Source organism: Amia ocellicauda, chromosome 2, assembly GCF_036373705.1.
Source record: "Amia ocellicauda isolate fAmiCal2 chromosome 2, fAmiCal2.hap1, whole genome shotgun sequence".
In the NCBI taxonomy this organism is placed as follows: Eukaryota; Metazoa; Chordata; class Actinopteri; order Amiiformes; family Amiidae; genus Amia; species Amia ocellicauda.
Window position 1 is genome coordinate 54,544,513 of NC_089851.1, and position 7,969 is coordinate 54,552,481.

The 7,969-nt window shown below is 50.8% G+C and overlaps 2 non-coding genes across 2 annotated transcripts; both read right to left on the reverse strand.

The window, feature by feature from the left end:
• Window positions 1-4,970: 4,970 nt before the first annotated feature.
• Window positions 4,971-5,042, reverse strand: trnap-ugg (transfer RNA proline (anticodon UGG)). The gene has a single exon. It is a non-coding gene; the product is annotated as a tRNA-Pro (tRNA).
• Window positions 5,043-7,897: 2,855 nt separating this feature from the next.
• On the reverse strand, window positions 7,898-7,969 carry trnap-ugg (transfer RNA proline (anticodon UGG)). The gene has a single exon. It is a non-coding gene; the product is annotated as a tRNA-Pro (tRNA).

Sequence of the window (7,969 nt, forward strand, 5' to 3'; positions counted from 1 at the left end):
GTTCAGCAAAGGTCTCCATAACAAGCCGGCAAACCACATTTCGTCCTCCTCCTCCTCAACAACACACTACATGTCCTCCTCCTCCTCAACAACAACAACGAACTTGTAAAATACACATTTTCTTTAAAGAAAACAAAACACACAGATGACAGTCTGATTTCCCATCAGCTATACAGGCAACAGTATCTGAGGTCGATAGCCCTCCCTTGTGCAGAGGAGCCCAGAAGCCAGCCTTCAAGAGCAAACGAACGAACACTTCGGTGACTGCAAAGCGGGGCCAAGTGGGCTCGTCCGGGAGTTGAACCTGGGACCTCTCGCACCCTAAGCGAGAATCATACCGCTAGACCAACGAGCCAAGTTAACGTAGGTTGTCGCAGTTTCTGCTGGGCAAGCGCGTAACTGCTTTGGGGCAGACCGGGAGACCTACGCTCACTGACTGATAGCATGGACTGTAGCGCTGACGTGTCTTTCCAGAATGGTAACGCCATCCCCAGTGAGACAGCACTGAGAGCATGGTTCAGCAGGCCCGCAAACAACTGAAAAGAATGCCTCTCCTTTGGTGCAGCTCAGGAGTACACGTTCAGCAAAGGTCTCCATAACAAGCCGGCAAACCACATTTCGTCCTCCTCCTCCTCAACAACACACTACATGTCCTCCTCCTCCTCCTCAACAACAACAACAACAACAACGAACTTGTAAAAAACACATTTTCTTTAAAGAAAACAAAACACACAGATGACAGTCTGATTTCCCATCAGCTTTACAGGCAACAGTATCTGAGGTCGATAGCCCTCCCTTGTGCAGAGGAGCCCAGAAGCCAGCCTTCAAGAGCAAACGAACAAACACTTCGGTGACTGCAAAGTGGGGCCAAGTGGGCTCGTCCTGGAGTTGAACCCAGGGCCTCTCACACCCTCAGCAAGAATCATACCCCTAGACCAACGAGCCAAGTTAACGGAGGGTGTCGCAGTTTCTGCTGGGCAAGCGCGTAACTGCTTTGGGGCAGACCGGGAGACCTACGCTCACTGACTGATAGCATGGACTGTAGCGCTGACGTGTCTTTCCAGAATGGTAACGCCATCCCCAGTGAGACAGCACTGAGAGCATGGTTCAGCAGGCCCGCAAACAACTGAAAAGAATGCCTCTCCTTTGGTGCAGCTCAGGAGTACACGTTCAGCAAAGGTCTCCATAACAAGCCGGCAAACCACATTTCGTCCTCCTCCTCCTCAACAACACACTACATGTCCTCCACCTCCTCCTCAACAACAACAACAACAACAACAACGAACTTGTAAAAAACACATTTTCTTTAAAGAAAACAAAACACACAGATGACAGTCTGATTTCCCATCAGCTATACGGGCAACAGTATCTGAGGTCGATAGCCCTCCCTTGTGCAGAGGAGCCCAGAAGCCAGCCTTCAAGAGCAAACGAACAAACACTTCGGTGACTGCAAAGTGGAGCCAAGTGGGCTTGTCCTGGAGTTGAACCCAGGGCCTCTCACACCCTCAGCAAGAATCATACCCCTAGACCAACAAGCCAAGTTAACGGAGGGTATCACAGTTTCTGCTGGGCAAGCGCGTAACTGCTTTGGGGCAGACCGGGAGACCTACGCTCACTGACTGATAGCATGGACTGTAGCGCTGACATGTCTTTCCAGAATGGTAACGCCATCCCCAGTGAGACAGCACTGAGAGCATGGTTCAGCAGGCCCGCAAACAACTGAAAAGAATGCCTCTCCTTTGGTGCAGCTCAGGAGTACACGTTCAGCAAAGGTCTCCATAACAAGCCGGCAAACCACATTTCGTCCTCCTCCTCCTCAACAACACACTACATGTCCTCCTCCTCCTCAACAACAACAACGAACTTGTAAAATACACATTTTCTTTAAAGAAAACAAAACACACAGATGACAGTCTGATTTCCCATCAGCTATACAGGCAACAGTATCTGAGGTTGAAAGACCTCCCTGGTGCAGAGGAGCACAGAAGCCAAGCATCGAGACAGAACAAACAAATGCTTCAGAGAATGCAAAGCGGGGCCAAGGGGGCTCGTCCGGGAGTTGAACCCGGGACCTCTCGCACCCTAAGCAAGAATCATACCCCTAGACCAACGAGCCAAGTTAACGGAGGGTGTCGCAGTTTCTGCTGGGCAAGCGTGTAACTGCTTTGGGGCAGACCGGGAGACCTACGCTCACTGACTGATAGCATGGACTGTAGCGCTGACATGTCTTTCCAGAATGGTAACGCCATCCCCAGTGAGACAGCACTGAGAGCATGGTTCAGCAGGCCCGCAAACAACTGAAAAGAATGCCTCTCCTTTGGTGCAGCTCAGGAGTACACGTTCAGCAAAGGTCTCCATAACAAGCCGGCAAACCACATTTCGTCCTCCTCCTCCTCAACAACACACTACATGTCCTCCTCCTCCTCAACAACAACAACGAACTTGTAAAATACACATTTTCTTTAAAGAAAACAAAACACACAGATGACAGTCTGATTTCCCATCAGCTATACAGGCAACAGTATCTGAGGTCGATAGCCCTCCCTTGTGCAGAGGAGCCCAGAAGCCAGCCTTCAAGAGCAAACGAACGAACACTTCGGTGACTGCAAAGCGGGGCCAAGTGGGCTCGTCCGGGAGTTGAACCTGGGACCTCTCGCACCCTAAGCGAGAATCATACCGCTAGACCAACGAGCCAAGTTAACGTAGGTTGTCGCAGTTTCTGCTGGGCAAGCGCGTAACTGCTTTGGGGCAGACCGGGAGACCTACGCTCACTGACTGATAGCATGGACTGTAGCGCTGACGTGTCTTTCCAGAATGGTAACGCCATCCCCAGTGAGACAGCACTGAGAGCATGGTTCAGCAGGCCCGCAAACAACTGAAAAGAATGCCTCTCCTTTGGTGCAGCTCAGGAGTACACGTTCAGCAAAGGTCTCCATAACAAGCCGGCAAACCACATTTCGTCCTCCTCCTCCTCAACAACACACTACATGTCCTCCTCCTCCTCCTCAACAACAACAACAACAACAACGAACTTGTAAAAAACACATTTTCTTTAAAGAAAACAAAACACACAGATGACAGTCTGATTTCCCATCAGCTTTACAGGCAACAGTATCTGAGGTCGATAGCCCTCCCTTGTGCAGAGGAGCCCAGAAGCCAGCCTTCAAGAGCAAACGAACAAACACTTCGGTGACTGCAAAGTGGGGCCAAGTGGGCTCGTCCTGGAGTTGAACCCAGGGCCTCTCACACCCTCAGCAAGAATCATACCCCTAGACCAACGAGCCAAGTTAACGGAGGGTGTCGCAGTTTCTGCTGGGCAAGCGCGTAACTGCTTTGGGGCAGACCGGGAGACCTACGCTCACTGACTGATAGCATGGACTGTAGCGCTGACGTGTCTTTCCAGAATGGTAACGCCATCCCCAGTGAGACAGCACTGAGAGCATGGTTCAGCAGGCCCGCAAACAACTGAAAAGAATGCCTCTCCTTTGGTGCAGCTCAGGAGTACACGTTCAGCAAAGGTCTCCATAACAAGCCGGCAAACCACATTTCGTCCTCCTCCTCCTCAACAACACACTACATGTCCTCCACCTCCTCCTCAACAACAACAACAACAACAACAACGAACTTGTAAAAAACACATTTTCTTTAAAGAAAACAAAACACACAGATGACAGTCTGATTTCCCATCAGCTATACGGGCAACAGTATCTGAGGTCGATAGCCCTCCCTTGTGCAGAGGAGCCCAGAAGCCAGCCTTCAAGAGCAAACGAACAAACACTTCGGTGACTGCAAAGTGGAGCCAAGTGGGCTTGTCCTGGAGTTGAACCCAGGGCCTCTCACACCCTCAGCAAGAATCATACCCCTAGACCAACAAGCCAAGTTAACGGAGGGTGTCGCAGTTTCTGCTGGGCAAGCGCGTAACTGCTTTGGGGCAGACCGGGAGACCTACGCTCACTGACTGATAGCATGGACTGTAGCGCTGACGTGTCTTTCCAGAATGGTAACGCCATCCCCAGTGAGACAGCACTGAGAGCATGGTTCAGCAGGCCCGCAAACAACTGAAAAGAATGCCTCTCCTTTGGTGCAGCTCAGGAGTACACGTTCAGCAAAGGTCTCCATAACAAGCCGGCAAACCACATTTCGTCCTCCTCCTCCTCAACAACACACTACATATCCTCCTCCTCCTCCTCAACAACAACAACAACAACGAACTTGTAAAAAACACATTTTCTTTAAAGAAAACAAAACACACAGATGACAGTCTGATTTCCCATCAGCTTTACAGGCAACAGTATCTGAGGTCGATAGCCCTCCCTTGTGCAGAGGAGCCCAGAAGCCAGCCTTCAAGAGCAAACGAACAAACACTTCGGTGACTGCAAAGTGGGGCCAAGTGGGCTCGTCCTGGAGTTGAACCCAGGGCCTCTCACACCCTCAGCAAGAATCATACCCCTAGACCAACGAGCCAAGTTAACGGAGGGTGTCGCAGTTTCTGCTGGGCAAGCGCGTAACTGCTTTGGGGCAGACCGGGAGACCTACGCTCACTGACTGATAGCATGGACTGTAGCGCTGAAGTGTCTTTCCAGAACGGTAACCGTATCCCCAGTGAGACAGCACTGAGAGCATGGTTCAGCAGGCCCGCAAACAACTGAAAAGAATGCATCTCCTTTGGTGCAGCTCAGGAGTACACGTTCAGCAAAGGTCTCCATAACAAGCCGGCAAACCACATTTCGTCCTCCTCCTCCTCAACAACACACTACATGTCCTCCTCCTCCTCAACAACAACAACGAACTTGTAAAATACACATTTTCTTTAAAGAAAACAAAACACACAGATGACAGTCTGATTTCCCATCAGCTACACAGCCAACAGTATCTGAGGTTGAAAGACCTCCCTGGTGCAGAGGAGCCCAGAAGCCAAGCATCGAGAGAGAACAAACAAATGCTTCAGAGAATGTAAAGCAGGGCCAAGCGGGCTCGTCCGGGAGTTGAACCCAGGACCTCTCACACCCAAAGCGAGAATCATACCCCTAGACCAACGAGCCAAGTTAACGTAGGTTGTCGCAGTTTCTGCTGGGCAAGCGCGTAACTGCTTTGGGGCAGACCGGGAGACCTACGCTCACTGACTGATAGCATGGACTGTAGCGCTGACGTGTCTTTCCAGAATGGTAACGCCATCCCCAGTGAGACAGCACTGAGAGCATGGTTCAGCAGGCCCGCAAACAACTGAAAAGAATGCCTCTCCTTTGGTGCAGCTCAGGAGTACACGTTCAGCAAAGGTCTCCATAACAAGCCGGCAAACCACATTTCGTCCTCCTCCTCCTCAACAACACACTACATGTCCTCCTCCTCCTCAACAACAACAACGAACTTGTAAAATACACATTTTCTTTAAAGAAAACAAAACACACAGATGACAGTCTGATTTCCCATCAGCTATACAGGCAACAGTATCTGAGGTCGATAGCCCTCCCTTGTGCAGAGGAGCCCAGAAGCCAGCCTTCAAGAGCAAACGAACGAACACTTCAGTGACTGCAAAGTGGGACCAAGTGGGCTCGTCCTGGAGTTCAACCCAGGGCCTCTCACACCCTCAGCAAGAATCATACCCCTAGACCAACGAGCCAAGTTAACGGAGGGTGTCGCAGTTTCTGCTGGGCAAGCGCGTAACTGCTTTAGGGGCAGACCGGGAGACCTACGCTCACTGACTGATAGCATGGACTGTAGCGCTGACGTGTCTTTCCAGAATGGTAACGCCATCCCCAGTGAGACAGCACTGAGAGCATGGTTCAGCAGGCCCGCAAACAACTGAAAAGAATGCCTCTCCTTTGGTGCAGCTCAGGAGTACACGTTCAGCAAAGGTCTCCATAACAAGCCGGCAAACCACATTTCGTCCTCCTCCTCCTCAACAACACACTACATGTCCTCCTCCTCCTCCTCAACAACAACAACAACAACAACGAACTTGTAAAAAACACATTTTCTTTAAAGAAAACAAAACACACAGATGACAGTCTGATTTCCCATCAGCTTTACAGGCAACAGTATCTGAGGTCGATAGCCCTCCCTTGTGCAGAGGAGCCCAGAAGCCAGCCTTCAAGAGCAAACGAACAAACACTTCGGTGACTGCAAAGTGGGGCCAAGTGGGCTCGTCCTGGAGTTGAACCCAGGGCCTCTCACACCCTCAGCAAGAATCATACCCCTAGACCAACGAGCCAAGTTAACGGAGGGTGTCGCAGTTTCTGCTGGGCAAGCGCGTAACTGCTTTGGGGCAGACCGGGAGACCTACGCTCACTGACTGATAGCATGGACTGTAGCGCTGACGTGTCTTTCCAGAATGGTAACGCCATCCCCAGTGAGACAGCACTGAGAGCATGGTTCAGCAGGCCCGCAAACAACTGAAAAGAATGCCTCTCCTTTGGTGCAGCTCAGGAGTACACGTTCAGCAAAGGTCTCCATAACAAGCCGGCAAACCACATTTCGTCCTCCTCCTCCTCAACAACACACTACATGTCCTCCACCTCCTCCTCAACAACAACAACAACAACAACAACGAACTTGTAAAAAACACATTTTCTTTAAAGAAAACAAAACACACAGATGACAGTCTGATTTCCCATCAGCTATACGGGCAACAGTATCTGAGGTCGATAGCCCTCCCTTGTGCAGAGGAGCCCAGAAGCCAGCCTTCAAGAGCAAACGAACAAACACTTCGGTGACTGCAAAGTGGAGCCAAGTGGGCTTGTCCTGGAGTTGAACCCAGGGCCTCTCACACCCTCAGCAAGAATCATACCCCTAGACCAACAAGCCAAGTTAACGGAGGGTGTCGCAGTTTCTGCTGGGCAAGCGCGTAACTGCTTTGGGGCAGACCGGGAGACCTACGCTCACTGACTGATAGCATGGACTGTAGCGCTGACGTGTCTTTCCAGAATGGTAACGCCATCCCCAGTGAGACAGCACTGAGAGCATGGTTCAGCAGGCCCGCAAACAACTGAAAAGAATGCCTCTCCTTTGGTGCAGCTCAGGAGTACACGTTCAGCAAAGGTCTCCATAACAAGCCGGCAAACCACATTTCGTCCTCCTCCTCCTCAACAACACACTACATATCCTCCTCCTCCTCCTCAACAACAACAACAACAACGAACTTGTAAAAAACACATTTTCTTTAAAGAAAACAAAACACACAGATGACAGTCTGATTTCCCATCAGCTTTACAGGCAACAGTATCTGAGGTCGATAGCCCTCCCTTGTGCAGAGGAGCCCAGAAGCCAGCCTTCAAGAGCAAACGAACAAACACTTCGGTGACTGCAAAGTGGGGCCAAGTGGGCTCGTCCTGGAGTTGAACCCAGGGCCTCTCACACCCTCAGCAAGAATCATACCCCTAGACCAACGAGCCAAGTTAACGGAGGGTGTCGCAGTTTCTGCTGGGCAAGCGCGTAACTGCTTTGGGGCAGACCGGGAGACCTACGCTCACTGACTGATAGCATGGACTGTAGCGCTGAAGTGTCTTTCCAGAACGGTAACCGTATCCCCAGTGAGACAGCACTGAGAGCATGGTTCAGCAGGCCCGCAAACAACTGAAAAGAATGCATCTCCTTTGGTGCAGCTCAGGAGTACACGTTCAGCAAAGGTCTCCATAACAAGCCGGCAAACCACATTTCGTCCTCCTCCTCCTCAACAACACACTACATGTCCTCCTCCTCCTCAACAACAACAACGAACTTGTAAAATACACATTTTCTTTAAAGAAAACAAAACACACAGATGACAGTCTGATTTCCCATCAGCTACACAGCCAACAGTATCTGAGGTTGAAAGACCTCCCTGGTGCAGAGGAGCCCAGAAGCCAAGCATCGAGAGAGAACAAACAAATGCTTCAGAGAATGTAAAGCAGGGCCAAGCGGGCTCGTCCGGGAGTTGAACCCAGGACCTCTCACACCCAAAGCGAGAATCATACCCCTAGACCAACGAGCC